Here is a 16,934-nt window from a genome sequence, read left to right as displayed (position 1 = left end):
CCCCCTGCCGTGCGGTCCTCCCAGCTGGAAAGCAGGAGGAGGCAAACCTCACCTGAACCCCACCCTGGCTGGAAGAGGGAGCTAGAGGACCCTAAACTGAGCCCGGAGTCCTTGAACAAGCAGCTTCACGCTCAGCTGCAGAAGAATGAGAATACTGAATTAACTACACACGCTTTAATTCCTTACCTTACTTGAAAAATTGCACTGCTATCCACTAAAAAGGAAATAAGAAAAGAGAAGCATCACAGTCAAACTGGGATGAGGGGTTTTTCGACTCAGAGATAACCCTGAACTTGAGGGCCATCCCACGTCGGCTCTGACATCAGTCACCAGGAGCCGCAGCTCCTCTTAGTCTCGGTCACTTAGGAGTAGAAACTGCTGCGGCGACTACCTCCCTGATGACCAGTATGGGCAGTGACTAGGGGAGGCGGTCTGAGAGAATGGAGAAGTCGCTGAGAGACTATCCGCCAAGTTCACCAGGCGGCACCAAGGGAGGCAGGCATCCGAGCCTTTCAGCCGCCAGCAAACATCCTATCTAGTCACCGCACACATGCACCCCCCAGAAAAAGGTCATTAAAATCTGCTCATTTTACTCCACATACCAAGGTGACATTCCCACCGTCCCTTGAGCCAGGGTGAGAGAGCCATCCTGCCTCTGCAAGCCCCGTGGTCCCCTAAGCCCTCTTTCCTATGGCATCTTTTTTCTAGGGGAACATCTTTACTATTATTTAGGGAAAGGGGAGGAAGTAACAGCTCTACTGAGATATAAACCACATACTATACAATTAACCCACCTAGTGTACAATCGAATGGCTTTTAGTATATCCACAGAGTTGTGCAACCATCACTGCATCACTGTGATTAATTCTGGAACATTTTCATCACTCTTACAGAAACCCTGGATGTACCCTTTAGCTATTATCTCCCAATCCCTCCACCCCCCAGCCCTAAGTAACCACTAATCTACTTCCTATTTCTATTTACCTATTCTGGGCATTTCATATAAATGGAATCATGTAATATATAATCTTCTGTGAATGGCTTTTTTCACTTAGCAAAATGTTTCAAGGTTCATCCATGTCATAACATTTATCAGTAGTACTTCATTCATTTTTATTGCCAAACAATACTCCTTTATATGGATATACCACGTTTTGTTTATTGATTCATTGGTTGATGGGCACTTCAGTTGTTTCCACTTTTTAGAAAATATTATAATTAATGCTCCTATGAAAAACTGTGTACAAATTTTTTGTGTGGACATGTTTTCAGGTGTCTGATGCATATATACCTAAGACTGGAATTGCCAGATCAAATGGCAATTCCATCTTTAACTTTTGGAGGAAAAGCCACACAATTTTCCAAAGCAGATGCCCCATTTTATATTCACATCAGCAGTGGGTGAGAGTTCTGATTTCCCCACATCTTTACCAACACTGTTCTCTGACTTTTTGTTTTTGTTTTGTTTTGTTTTTTAGGTACCAGGGCCAGGGATTGAACCGAGGACCTTGTATGTGGGAAGGCAGTGCTCAAAGACTGAGCCACATTGGTTCCCCTCGTTATCAGACTTTTTGATGTAACCATCCTAGTGGATGTAAAGTGGTATCTCATTGTGGTTTTGATTTGCATTTCCCTAATGACTAATGATGCTGGGCATCTTCTCATGTGCTTATTGGCCATTTATGTATCTCCTTTGGATCAGTCTATTCAGATCCTTTGCCATCTGAAAAATTGGGTTTTTGTTTTTGAGTTGTTAAGAGTTCTTTATATACTCTAGATACCAGTCCCTTACATATATGATTTGCCAATATTTTCCCTGTTTTTTTTTTTTTTACTTCCTTTCAAGGGACTTTTTTTTTTTTTTTAAAGATTTATTTTATTTATTTCTCTTCCCTTCCTCCTCACCCCACCCCCCCCGGCCCCCATTGTCTGCTGTCTGTGTCCATTCGCTGTGTGTTCTTATCAGGCAGCACCCAGAATCTATGTCTCTTTTTGTTGCGTCAGTTCTCCATGTGTGCAGTGCCACCCCTGGGCAGGCTGCACTTTTTTTCATGTGGGGCGGCTCTCCTTGCGGGGCACACCCCTGCACAGGGCACCCCTGCATGGGAGGGCACTCCCTGCGTACAGTAGCACTGTGTGTGGGCCAGTTCACCACACGGGTCAGGAGGCCCTGGGGATCGAACTCTGGACCCTCCATATGATAGACGGACACTCTATCAGTTGAGCCACATCTACTTCCCTCTAGTGTCCACTGAAGCACAAATTTTTAAAAATTTTTGATGAAGTCCAACTAATCTATTTTTCATTTTGCTTTTGTACTTTGTTGTCATATCTAAAAATCCATTGCCAAACCTAAAGTCATGAAAATTTCTCCCTATATTTTCTTCTAAGAGTTTTGTAGTTTCAGGTCTTATATTTAGGTCTTTGATTCATTTTGAGTTTATTTTTATATATGGTGTGAGGGAGAGGTCCAACTCCATTCTGTTGCTGTGGCTATCCAGTTGTCCCACACCGTTTACTAAAAGGACTATTCTTTCCCCATTAAATAGTCTCAGCACCATTGTCAAAAATCATTTGAGGGAAGCAGATTTGGCTCAACTGATAGAGCATCCGCTTACCACATGGGAGATCCAGGGTTCAAACCCAGGGCCTCCTGTCCTGACCCGTGTTGTGAGCTGGCCCACGCGCAGCGCTTACATGCGCAAGGATACCCTGTCACACAGGGGTGTCCCCCGCGTAGGGGAGCCCCACATGCAAGGAGTGCGCCCCACAAGGAGAGCAGCCCCGCACGAAAAAAGCGTAGCCCCCCCAGGAGTGGACTCCGCACACATGGAGAGCTGATGCAACAAGATGACACAACAAAAAGAGACACAGATTCCGGGTGCCGCTGACTAGAATACAAGTGGACACAGAAGAACACACAGCGAATGGACACAGAGAGCAGACAACTGGGTGGGGGGGAGGGGTGTGAATGGGAGAAAAATAAAACCTAAATCTTTAAAAAAAAATAATAATTTGAGGGGAACAGATGTCGCTCAAGTGGCTGAGTGCCTGCTTCCCACATGAGGTCCCAGATTAGATCCCTGGTACCTGATAGGAAAGAAACACACAAATAAATCTTATTGGGAGGCAGATGTGGCTCAAGTGGTTGAGCACCTGCTTCCCACATATGAGGTCCTGGGTTCAATCCCTGGTACCTCCTAAAAAAAAATCAATTGACTGTAAATATCCTATTTTTAGACCCCCAATTCTATCCCATCGATCTCGATGCCTGTCCTTATGGCAGTACCACACTGTCCTGAGTACCGCTCCTCTGTTCTAAGTTTTCCCATCAGGAAGCTAAAGTCCTCCAACTGCGTTCTTCTTCTACAAGATTGTTTTGGCTATTCTGGATCCCTGGAATTGTTTATTATTTTTTTAAAATTGTAAAGGAAGCAGACGTGGCTCACGCGGTTGAGTGCCTGCTTCCCACACGGGAGGTCCTGGGTTCGGTTTCCGGTGCCTCCTAAAAACAAAAACCAAGCAAACGGACGAGAAAACTAACTCAGGGAAACCCATGTGGCTCAGTGGTTGAGCACCAGCTTCCCACGTTCAAGGTCCTGGTTCAATCCCCTATTCCCGTACCTCAAAAAAAAAAATTTGTAAAGGCTGTTTTGTTTTTTTTTCAAATAAAATTGACACATTTGTATCTGATATCACCAACCTGTAAGCTCTGACATGCTGCTTTATTCCTAGAAGTTAGAATACTGTCTAGCACTGAGTAAGGTCTCAACAAATGCTTGCCAAATAATTGAGGGTAGAAATGAATGAATGAACCAAAGAAGTCTTCCACTGAAGTTTTTGTTTTGTTTTGTTTTTTTAAATCTTAGTGCTGTTTTAGTTTATGATTTACTGGAAGATTTCCTGTGAAGATGCAAACTTAGAATACGTTGGATTCAGTCAGAGGGTTGGGTTTCCAGTCCATTCAATTTCTGTATTTTTTATTAGCAAAGTTGTGGGTTTACAGAACAATCATACATAAAAGGCAGAATTCCCTTTACCACCCTATTACTGACACCTTGCATTGGTGTGGTCTTGCACTGAATTTAACTGTCATTATTATCTTCTCTCTCAAGTTCCTTAGGAGTCTTTCCATCTGCCCTGGCATCCAAGGCCAGCTCAGCTGGGTGGCTGACCGATCACAAGGATTAGTGGCCTATTTATTCATTCATTCATTCAAGTCACCCCTGCTGGTTGGTGAATAAGCACAAAGCAGTAAAAGCAGCTGAGCTATAATCATGTAATTCACCTATCATACAATTTACCCATTTTATAGTATACAATTCAGTGGTTTTTAATATAGTCATAGACTTGTGCAACCATCACCACTATCCAATTTTTGAACTTTTCCTCACCTCCGAAAGAAACCCAATACCATTAGCAGTCACTCCCCATTTCCCCCCCCTACCTCCCCAGCCTACGCTTTCTATCTCCACAGACTTGCCCATTCTGGACATTTCATATGGCTTTTCTCACTGAGCAAAAGGTTCAAGGTTCACCCATGTTAAAGCACACAGCAGCACTTAGTTTCTATTGCCAAATAATATTCTGCTGTATGACTGTATCACATGACTCCGCAGACTTCAATCTGCTTTGGTGGTCCAAAGGAGAAAAACCAAGGGTAGAGGTGGGAGAATGATGAGGAACAGGCATCACAGAGCTGTGGGAAAATGAGACCCTGACTTTATGAATGGTTCACATCAGTTTAAGGTTTTCATTGGGCTCCCATCAGAATCCTAACACCCATGCTGTTTACACAACTACCAGGTTAAAAACCTGAATTGGGCATGAGGCGATTCCTCTTCTGAGGATGAGTTACTAGAATATCAAAAGCACTTTAATTGACCACCAGCTAATATTCATCGAGTTTTTCTTCACTCCTGCAACTGATAAAGTGCTTGGCGTACATCATTTTATTTTTAATCCACTCAAAACTATGAAGCAGACACTGTAATGGTCCCCATTCTATAGACAAGCAAGTCAAGGCTGGGAGTAACTCACCCAAACACACAGCTAGCAAGTAGCAGATCGAGAATCTGAACCCAAAGCCCAAGTTCATAACCATCGAGTTAAAACTGCCTCCTGGGCAGGCCTCGGGACAGGGCTCTCCCCAGGGATGGCATTCGAGTGTGCTGGCAGCTCGTCAGGGGTGTTCACATTTCTTTTCTGGGGCTTTTCTCAGTATCCATGACCCCTCTGAATACATCCAAGAAGCTTTTGTCTTTGTCTTGCTCTGTTCTTTCATGAAGATAATAAAAACTTATCTGGTGCAAATAATTATAAAACCATATGTGCATAGGGAAATAATGGGCAAAGTGAATACTATGTTAGGATGAAACTATGGGTGTTTTTTTGTTTATTTAACATTTATAGTTAATGAATTCATTTAATGTTTGAGTTTAAATACACACATTTGTTTATTCAATCTTTTACACTAGGTTTTCATCCTAATGTTTTAAAAAAAGGCATGGGGAGACCGGTCCCTGCTTTTTCAGTTGCCAGCTGAGTCAAAAATCTCATTTCAGTTGAATCAAAGAGCTAACCTAGAGAAAGCAGGTGCACGGTGCTGAAGCTGCGGTGCTGGCGGCCGGGAACTCCTGTTTGTGAGCACAGGTTGAGCAGCCTGCGCTCAGCCAGGCAAGGGGGCACGCTGCGGGCAGCACCTGTGCAGGACACAGGCCTGAAGTTTTTCAAGCAGGAGAAGTGAACAGTGACCTGGACTACATGGAGACCCAGGAGGAGCCTGGCCGTAGGGGTGCCTGGGGCTGGTAAGCCAACCTGCCGCCAGAGCCCACCCACGCCAGCTCTCCACTGCTTCCTTAGGCAACAAGCACGTGTCCTGTCAGCAGGGTCGCAGGGAGTTAGGGTCAGAGAAGGGTCGCCTTGAGATGTGAGGACAAGGTTCAACACACTCCATAAACCCTATAAATGGGAGTTGACAGAGTTGGGGGGGGGGCATGAGAAATAGCCCCTGAAGGCAGTCAGTTACAAGGTCCCGGTCAAGACCAGTGCTCTCTCTCCTGATCCTTCCCTCAACACAGATCCTGGTTCCATGTGAAGGGTGGGTTTTGTGTGTACTAAAAGAAGTGACATTTGGGAAACGGACTTTGGCCCAGTGGTTAGGGCGTCCGTCTACCATATGGGAGGTCCGCGGTTCAAACCCCGGGCCTCCTTGACCCGTGTGGAGCTGGCCATGCGCAGTGCTGATGCGCGCAAGGAGTGCCGTGCCACGCAAGGGTGTCCCCCGCGTGGGGGAGTCCCACGCGCAAGGAGTGCGCCCGTGAGGAAAGCCGCCCAGCGTGAAAAGAAAGAGCAGCCTGCCCAGGAATGGCGCCGCCCACACTTCCCGTGCCGCTGACGACAACAGAAGCGGACAAAGCAACAAGACGCAGCAAATAGACACCAAGAACAGACAACCGGGGGGGGGGGGGGGGGGGGAATTAAATAAATAAAAATAAATCTTTAAAAAAAAAAAAAAAAGAAGTGACATTTGACTTCTCTTCTGAAAATCACATCTGCAGCTCAGGAAATGTGGTACAAATATTAACTCACCTTCCTGGTTTAAGGATGACAAAGTTGAATGACTCACTCATGGTTCCCATGGGCAGGGCCAGGGCGTGCATCTTCTAACCTTCCTCAGTTGGATTATAAGCAACTTGAAGGCAAAGGTTCACCTCCCTTCCTCAAGTACTGAACCCAGCACATGGCCATCAACGAGTGTTTGCTGCTAGCTCAATAAGAAGTACCTGGGTCCAGCAGGGTCCATTCAGACCCGTACTCTGCCAGGCAGAGGACACCAGGGAATGCTCTCTGGTAAGGGCACAGATTTCCCGTAAGCTTCTGGATGTCTGGCATCTCTTTAGATAACTACCCTCCCATTTTTAATCTGTGAGATAGGGGGCAGGGCTGACCCCCTGCTTAGGCCCCAGGGGCACAGATGTGTGCACGTCCAGGTTTGTCCAGAGACAGCCTTCTCAGCCATCACAATTGGTTCAGAATCAGCCAAGTCAACCGACCACCACCCTTGCCAAGAATTTCACTCCGGGGAACGGGCATGCTCTTTCGCTGAGATGGCTGGCTGTAAGATGTCACCTGGGGTTGCAGCAGCCATCTCTGTCGTCTTAAGGGCCGAGTTGGCCGGAGAATGAAGCCAGTGCTAAGAAAATAGGGCTGACTGAAAGAATGACACAGGTGAATCCCTGGATATGGACGCCAACTCCAGTCTAGACTTCCCAGTTACGGAAACCTAGAATTATCCTTTTTGTTTAAACTAATTTTAGATTTCTTTCAGCCACAGCCAACAGGCTCCAAAGTTCAATATTCTTTATTAGTAAGTGAATGTGCCCCCCTAAATACCTAATTCCCTTCCGTAACAAAGGGGACCTATCGCCCATGAGTTTATCTCAGGTGGCCTCCCGATTCTAAGTGGCGTGGCCGGCTGCCCTGCAGCACAGCAACCGGCGCTCTGGGCTGTGGGCTAACCCACATTCTGGGTGGCTAGCCCACAGATGGGGGGTCCGAGTCAGCATGGAGACACTCTGCCTTCGCTTCCCCCAGCTGTCAGCCTCCACCCCCGTCACATCACAGGGATGCCAGTGACTCCTGTGAAACCCCTCCAGGGGCCTGACAGTGGGGCTCTTTGGACTGGCCACATGGGTTAGGAAAGGCCTCCCCAAAGAATTCTTGCAAAGTCAGTTATTAAATTACAATGATGATGATGACCGCAATGAGCCACCGTAACTCTTAGGGTGGCTCACAATTCCCAAAGCATTTTCACTGGATTCTCTCGACAGTCTTAAAAGGCAAGTAGGGCTGAGACTATCATGCCCATTTTTCAGATGAGGAAATGGAGACTAAGAAAAGTTAAGTGACTTCTTTAAGGTCACATAACTAGGAAATGCTACAGCCAGGGGTTAATCCAATGCTTTGGGTTTATAATTGCATTCCCCCCCCTTAACTTCACGTGCCCTCTTTCTGCAGCTGTGTGCTTCCTTCCCTCCACCACCACCCTCCCTTCAAATCTTTGGCCTCAAACTTCATTCCTGCTACTGATGTTTCCCGCATTTTCTATTTCCACTGAAGCTAGGAGAACCTCTCTTCAAGACAAGGCTCATTAAACAAAACATCCAACGGGCTCCTGGCAACTCTCACTTTCTAATGCCATTATTACTAGCAAATAATGGAAAACAAACATGGGGACAGATGTCTCACTTGAGTCCAAGCCTGCACTGGAATATAGGGCAAACAAAAACTCCATCCTCATGAAATGCCTGCCTTGGGCCTTCTTAATGAATTAATTTGGCACATGAGATATAAAGGCATTTCCTCCCATCTGTAATCTAGCTACTTGATGAGAATTCTACGCCTTCATCAAAAACCCACCTCTGCGGTTGTAAGTGAAAGCTTGTTGATTTAGAACACTAGAAATTCAGAGATGGAAAGAACTTACCAGATGAGAGAACTGCGGCAGAGAAAGGCAAGTGACTAGCCCAAATGCCACAGGAAAAGAAAGGAAATATTTTCCTTCCTTTGGCTAGAAACTAGTACTATGTATATTCAGAGCCCAAAAATAACTGACCACACTGCAAACCATTCTCCTTTGCATGAAAAAAGATAATGGTACCATTTAGGCTTCTAGCAAATATTCTTTGAACTTCTCCTTTGGGTAAAGAGCAGGCTGGGAAGCATGAAGGAGGAAGAAACATCCAACTCCATTTACCCTCAAAATGTATAAAATCTGATTAGTACCTATAATATCCTTAGTGATAAATGAGAAGGGGGGAAAAGGGAAGGTTTCATGAATGAGACCCAAAGTGAGCTGGCTCTCCTCAGAAAGGCTAGACGCAGGTGGGCAGCTTTGAAGAGGGACTTCTATTTAGCCAAGTCACCAGTGTTAAAAGGCTTCAGTATTTTCCTTCTTTTATTTATTATTCACACCTTTTCTCCTTCGAAAAGGATTTACAGCAACTAAAAGCTACTTCAAGGCTTAAAAAATTAATGTATATATAACTGAAGTGCAACTAAAGAAATAGCACTGCCCATAAAAAATAGCCAGAGAAGAAAAAATTAAATTGTAAAAATGGGCTGACCACACCAAAGCTTGGTGTGTACTTCCAGCTTTCTCTCCCATTTCTCCGCAAGCTTTGTTCTTTTCCCCATTTCCCAAATAAATTCTTTTTACTAGCCTAATAAAAAAAATTTTTTTTCAAAGGGCTGGGCTGATATATTTCTGAACAAAGTAAGTAGGGAAAGATCATCCAAACTGAGTCATTTTGGTGGTTCCTCAGAAAGTTGAATATAAAATTCCCGTAAGACTCAGCAATCCCACTTCTAAGTACATAGCCAAAAAAATCGAAAGCAAGGACTCAGACAGATGTTTGTACACCCATGTTTACAGCAGCATTATTCACAATAACCAAAAGGTGGAGGCAACCCCACTTTCAGCGGAGGAATTGGATAAACAAAATGTGGTATGTACATACACTGACATATTACTCAGCCATATACAAAGAATGAAGTCCTGCTACATGCCACAACGAGGATGAACCTGAAGACATCACGTTGAGTGAAAGAAGCTGGACACAAAAGGACAAATACTGCATGATTTCACTTACATGAAATTCCCAGAATACGCAAATTCACACAGAAAGCAGATTACAGGCTGGGGAGCCGGGAATAGGACAGGGAGGAATGGGGAGCTACTGCTTAATGGGTGCAGAGTTTCTGTCTGGGATGATGAAAAAGTTCTGTTGTTGGATGGTGGTGATGGTCACACAACACAGTGAGTGTAGTCAGTACCACTGAACTGTACACCTGAAAATGGTCAAATGGGAAATTTTCAGTTATATATATGTTACCATAAAAGCTAAATAAACATATATATTTGAACTCCAAGTCGTCCAGTACACCAGGGTCAAGATGAACTAGGAAAGAAAAGGTTCTCTCTCTGCCTTGGAAATCAAATCACCACATAAGCGGCAGGGGTATTTCTCTGCCATGTTGCGTTCCGCTGTATCCTTCAGTGGTTTGGGATGACCACTAATTCTGTCGCTGACTAATTACTACAGATGAAGCAGTGATTAAACATTTCAAAAAGGGAACAGCACCACGGACTACTACGAAGGAGACCTGTATTACGATTCTCCAGGGGGCCTCCTGAGTCTTGTTGATGAAGGAAGGGCAGGCGCAGGGGAAGAGGTGGTGGAGGCACTCACAGAGGGGCAGGGCTTGGATGGGGGCCCCCGCGACTGGGGCCTTGGCCCAATAGCCATCTCTCTGTGTGGCTGTAGGGACCCTTGTAATAGGAGTGTGGGCCGCAGGACACAGGAACTGAGCCCACCCACTAACCTGAGAAACAGCCATAAGCAGAAGGGCTATCCCAAGGAAGAAGCAGTCTGAGGGTGGAGCACCAGGGTGGCGGGAAGTGGGAAGGGTGCTGAGAGCACCGTCTGTGCACAGGAGGGTGGGTCCTTGCAGTTCAGGGCTGTGGTTCCACTCCCCTTCCTGCTTCCCTCCTCCATGCAGCTTTGTGCTCCTGAGCAGTCCCAAACATTCACCTGCATGAGCACTGGAGAGGAGAGAGGCCAAAAAGGAGGCAGGGGAGCCCCCCTCCTGCTGCTGGCTTCTGCTCTGCAAACCCTAAGAGTGTTTCCCCACATGGGAGTATTAACGCAAGTCGTCAAATTCAAGACACCGTTGACTGGTGACACACATCACTATTTTATGTAACACTGAGGTGCTGGTTTGAGTCTTTCGAGGACTCCAGAAAATTCTGTTCTTCAACTAACCCATTCCAGTGCACGTAAACCTACTGAATGTGGGACCTCTGGGTTAGATTCAGTTAAGGGGCCTTTTGAGCAGATGACTCTTTATTAGAGTGCTTCAATTAAGGGACCAGATAGTTTCACAAGTGATTTCTACCAAGCTTTTGAGAAGAATTAACAGCAATCCTGTTTAAACTCTTTCAAAAAACTGAAGAGGGGGGAAAATTACCCAACACATTTTATGAAGTCAACACCACCCTAATATCAAAGCTAGATAAAGATACAACAAGAAAAGAAAATTACAGACCAATCTCTCCAAAGAACATAGATGCAAAAATTCTCAACAAAATACTTGCAAATAGAATCCAACAGCATATCAAAAGAATTATACAAATCAACTAGTGGGATGTACTGCCAGTATGCAAGGGTGGTTCAACACAAAAAAATCAATTAATGTAACATACCACATTAATGAACTGAAGAAAAAAAAACATGATCATCTCAATCAATGCAGAAAAGGCATTCAACAAAATCCAGCATCCTTTCTTGATAAAAAACATTCTGAAAGAATAAAAAAAAAAAAATTCCCCAATACGATAAAGGGCATATAAGAAAAATCCACAGCAAACATGGAACTAAATGGGGAAAGGTTAAAAGCTTTTCTTCTAAGATTGGGAACAAGACAAGAATGCCCACTGTCACCACTATTATTCAACATTGTACTAGAAGTTCTAGCTAGAGCAATTAGATAAGAGAAAGAAAAAAAAAGGCATTCAAACAGGAAAAGATGAAGTAAAACTCTCACTAGTCACAGATGACAGGACATTTCATACAATTCTGAAATGTCTATGAAAAAGCTACTTAAACTAAAAACAAGTTCAGCATAGTAGCAGGATATAAGGTCAACAGGCAAAAATCAGTACATTACTGTACACTAGCTCTGAAAAATCTGAAGAGGAAATCAGGGGAAAATTTCAATTTACAATAGCAACGAAAAGTCTCAAATATCTAGGAAGTAATTTAACCAGATATACTGGACCTATGTTCAGAAAACTACAAAACACCGCTAAAAGAAATCAAAGACCTAAACTAATGGAAAGACATCCCGTGTTCATGGACTGGAAGACAAAATACTGTGAAGATGTCAATCCTACCCAAACTAACTGATAGTTTCAATGCAGTACCATTCAAAATTCCAACAGCCTACTTTTCAGAAAAAGAAAGGCAATTACCAAATTCATTTGTACCTGAATAGCCAAAAACATTCTAAAATAAGAAGAATGATATAGGAGGAATTTCACTGCCTGGCCTTGAAACATATTACAAAGATACAGTGGTCAAAACATCATGGTATTGGCATACAGATAGACACATTGATCAATGGAATAGAACTGAGAGCCCAGAAATAGACCCTCTACTCTATAGCCAACTGCTTTTTGACAAACCAACCAAGTGTGCACATTACTGGAACAAAACAATCTCTTCAACAAATAGTGCTGGGAGAACTAGATATCCATAACCAAAAGATGAGAGAGGACCCCTATCTCACTCCCTATATAAGAATCAATTCAAAATGGATCAAAGACCTAAATATTAAAGCCAGGACCATAAAACCACTAGAAAAAAATGTAGGAAGACATCTTAAAGACATTTTGGTAGGTGGTGGTTTCTTGGATCTTCCACCCAAAGCACAAGCAACAAAAGAAAAAATATAGATAAATGGGACCTCTTCAAAATTAAACACTTGCACATCACAGGACCTTGTCAAAAGGGTGAAACAGAAGCAGACTCAATAGGAGAAAATATTTGGAAATTGCATGTCTGAAAAGGGTTTAATATCCATGATATATAAAGAGATGCTATAACTCAACAATAAAAAGACAAATGACCCAATTAAAAAATGGGCAAAAAACTTGAATAGGCATTTGTCCAAAGAAGAAATACAAATAGCAAAAAAAAACACACACATGAAAATAACGTTCAACATCACTAACAATTACAGAAATGCAAATCAAAGCAACAATGAAATGTCATTTCACACCTATTAGAATGGCCACTATTAAAAAGACAGAGAACTACTAGTGTTGGAGAGGATGTGGAGAGATAAGAAAGCTTATTCACTGGTGGTGGGAATGTAGAATGGTACAGCCACTGTGGAGGACTGTTTGGCAGTTCCTAAGGAAGTTGAATACAGATTTACTACATGACCTGGCAATACCAGTACTGGGTATATACCCAGAACTAAGAGCAGTGACACAAACAGACATTTGCACACCGATGTTCTTAGTGGCATTATTCACAGTTACCAAAAGATGGACAACAACCCAGGTGTCCATCAACCAATGAATAGATAAACAAATTGTGATGTAAATGTATGAAGGAATAGTATACAGCTAATAAGAAGAAATGAAGTTGTGAAGCATATGACAACATGGATGACATTATATAGAGTGAAGCAAGACAGACACAAAAGGACAAATAGTGTATGACTACATTATTACAAACTAAATATAATGTGCAAACTCCTGAAGTTAATAACTAGAATACAGGTCACCAGAAAACAGAATGAGGTTAGAGAATGAAAGTTGAGGGTTAATCTATGCAGAATTGGTAAAAAGGTTGTTTGTAAATCTTTGGAAATGAATAGAAATGCTGAAACCACATTTTAGTGTTTGTAACTAGCAGCACTGATATATGAGTATGACAGTGGTTGAACACGAAAGTCTAAGGTCCTGAATATTACTAGATGGAAAGCTAAAAATGTAACATGGCACTGTATAGCATAGCAAAAGTCACATAAAATATAAGTATGGGTAATATTGCATACATAAGACTTTTTCCTTGAAACAGAAAAAATGTATGTTAATGTTAGAAGATGTTAATATTAGGGAAAAATACAGCCAAAGCAAAATTCAGACAGTAGTGTATAATAATATATTAATAATCTTCCATTAAGGATAAAAGAAAAAATGAAATTTATTAAGTGAAAGAAACTAAAGGTACTACATATTGTTTGACTCCATGTATATAAAATATAAATATAAATAAATTAGAGAGATAGAAACAGAATAGCTATATGGCAAGGGAAGCATAGAGAAATTGAGAGGTGATTATTAAGGGGTACAGTCCTTTTTTAATTGTTTTTCTATTATTTTATTGGAATAAAGAAAATGCTCTAGTAATGATTGACGAAATGAGTGCACAACTTTGTGATTACCATATACCACTGACTGTATACTTTGGGTAGATTGTATGCTTTATTGATATGTGTGAATGCCCCGGCCAGCGGGGCTGCGAACTGGGGCTCGTGGCTTGCGTGGAGGAGAATGATGAGACAGGAGACGCGAGGAATGACAGCGAGACAGGGTGAGGATCAAGCTGCAAATTTTATTGAGGGGAACAAAGGATATATACTCTTGGGAAAAGGAGGGGTAATGGGTGGAGGTGAAAGTTAGGGATTGGTTGTGGTCACTACTGATATGTAGAGTGGGTTTCAGTTTACCTGCCTTGTGCCTGCGCACTGCCTTGTCAGCCTGGGCAGTGGCGGGAAGACAGAGAACAAAGACCTGAAGGGGAAGAAGAATGAGGAAGTGACAAGGCAGATTTGGATTCTGCCATGTTGTGGGACCTGACATATTGTGAGGGGCTAATTATAGTTTGCTTAATTGAGAGGGTTGGCTCTTCTCTGGCAGCCGTGCTACTGATTCTTGCTGAGTTCGACATACATTCTTTTTATCGCTCCCAACAGATATGTATCAATAAAGTTGATTTTTTAAAAAGCCAACCCATTTCTGGTATATGGCACTGGCAGCCTTTGGCTAACAAAGACAACTAAGAAAGAAAAAACACTGCCAAAAATAATTTTAAGATGTGATCCATTGGACAACATATTGCTGATTTCAGAGATACTCGAGCGGAAAGGCATGAGTGTTTTGAAATAGATAAATATATGGTAACAGATAAAAACGGTTTGGGATAAAATAGCTTTCTTCCTTCAGGACTTCTCAGGGCCTTGAGTATATTGGTGTCTCAGGGCCTTTAGTATATCGGATCTCTAAGAGAAGGCTGGAGAAAGTTGTATTTCCCAAATGAATGTGTTCTGGGTCTTGTTTGAGGAGGAGCGATAGGGGCAAACTTGAATCCACTTGGAGACTCTCAGTCCTGGAAATGGTTTGTGGAGAGGGAGCGCCCCCAGCTAACATCAGATCCTAGGCAGGGGCTGACTGACAGCACCATTCAGAGAGAAGGATGCCACCTCCTCCTCAGACGTGTCTGCCCTGGGCCGGCACAGCAGATCAGGTGTCCCGAAGGGATCAGGTATAGTTCTGAGCTCCACCAAGCCAAGCCAGAACAGGTGCTCTCCTGGGGGCTGCCCACACCCACCTCAGCTCCCCTTCCCCTCTCTCAGCTGAAAGCAGGGCACAGCCACATCTCTCCTACAACTCTGAAACTGCTAAACCTGGAAAGGCTCAAATGCTCCTGGATATGGGCTCCATCCAGGAAAAGCAGGATCCAACCAAAAAGGTCTCTTGACCCCAGCCAAAGACGTCAGAACAAAACCCAGTGCCCTCCATGGGTGGGTCACCCTGATGGCCACCATCTCTCGGGCAGTTCTTAAAAAGCTAAACTGGCCCAGCTTGATCAAGCCGTATGATCTTGTGGCACCCTAGTGGCCTCTCCCCTACCCCTCATAGCTCGGCACTGATCAGCCTGTCCTCCCAGTGTGGATCCCTGGTCCCAGTACCAGAGGGAGCAGAGTAACCCTGGGAGCATATCTGCCTGGGCCCAATCTGCCTGGGGTGGCCTAAAGGACTCGCTGTCCCAGAACTTGCCCTGCATGTGGACAGCGGCTCACAGAGCTCTCCTACAGAGAGCTGTGGGAGAGCAGCCAAATGGCAGTGTGGGGAAAGGGACTGCTGGCGTAGGACATATAGTGCAGAGCTCAGGACCCCAAGGAAACTGTTTCCTAGGGAAGAGGGGAAATTTGTAACCAAGTAAGTGGAGGAATTCCTAGGGCCACCCAAGCATGCCCAAGACAAAAAGCTTGCTCAAAAAGGATCAGGATGGCCCCTAGGCTTTGGCCTCAAGCTATTCTCTATAAGTCATCGTATGATGGATAAGCTCTGAAGAACACTGGCACTGGTCAATCCACAAAGACTAGGAAAGGTGTTTCCTTTCTTTCCTCTTTTTTTTGGTTGTTGTTGTTAGTTCCTGGCATTCAAGGAAAGCTCTGTCCTAATACTAGCTGGAAACAAGCTTAAGGAACAGATACCTCAGAGTCTAAATTCCAGATATAACACCCTAAATATCAAAACATCCAGGTCGCAACAAAAAATTACAAATATACAAGGAAAAATAGGAAGCGATGACCCAGGCAAGGAAGACTATTAAAGCATTGAAAAAAAACATCAATGAAGAGGATCAGACCTGGGACATACCAGACAGACATAAAAAAGGTCCTGGGGAGAAACGGATGCGGCTCAAGTCATGGAGCTTCTGCCTACCATATGGGAGGACCTGGGTTCGATCCCTGAAGCCTCCTGGTGAAAAAGAAGAGAAAGTGTGCCCGCACGGCAAGCCAGTGCCAGCACGAGTGCCTGCGTGGTGAGCCAGTGTCCCACACAAGTGAGTCACGCAGCAAGACGATACATCAAAAGAGAGATAAGGCAAGAGTCAAGGTGAAGTGCAGGAGACCAGGAACTGAGGTGACGCAATTGACAGGGAACCTTTCTCCCCATCAGAGGTCTCCAGGATCAAATCCCGGTGAATCCTAGAGGAGAGAAAATGAGAAGAGAAGACAACACAGACAGCAAAAACAGCATGACAGGAGAAAGGGAAGGGGGAGAAATAAATCAATAAATCAATAATCAATAAATCAATTAATGAATCTTTTTTTTTAAAGGTCCTGGGGAGCAGATGTAGCTTAGTGGTTGAGCGCCTGCTTCCCATGTATGAGGTCCTGAGTTCAATCCCCAGTACCTCCTAAAAAAAAAGGAAAGGAAAAGAAAGATTCTGAATATGCTCAAAGAATTAAAGGAAAATGTAGACAAAGAACTAAACCAGGAAAATAATAGATGAACACACAGAGAATTATCAAGAGAGATGGAAATTATAGAAAGGAACCAAACAGAG

General features: G+C 43.7%; 1 protein-coding gene across 3 annotated transcripts in view; it reads right to left on the bottom strand.

Annotated features, from left to right (window-relative positions):
- The window catches only part of HK1 (hexokinase 1), a 157,399-nt gene that overhangs the window by 48,142 nt on the left and 92,323 nt on the right, over positions 1 to 16,934 (bottom strand). The window lies entirely within an intron of this gene.

Source organism: Dasypus novemcinctus, chromosome 6, assembly GCF_030445035.2.
Source record: "Dasypus novemcinctus isolate mDasNov1 chromosome 6, mDasNov1.1.hap2, whole genome shotgun sequence".
Taxonomy (NCBI): Eukaryota; Metazoa; Chordata; class Mammalia; order Cingulata; family Dasypodidae; genus Dasypus; species Dasypus novemcinctus.
This window is presented reverse-complemented; position numbering and strand designations above follow the sequence as displayed.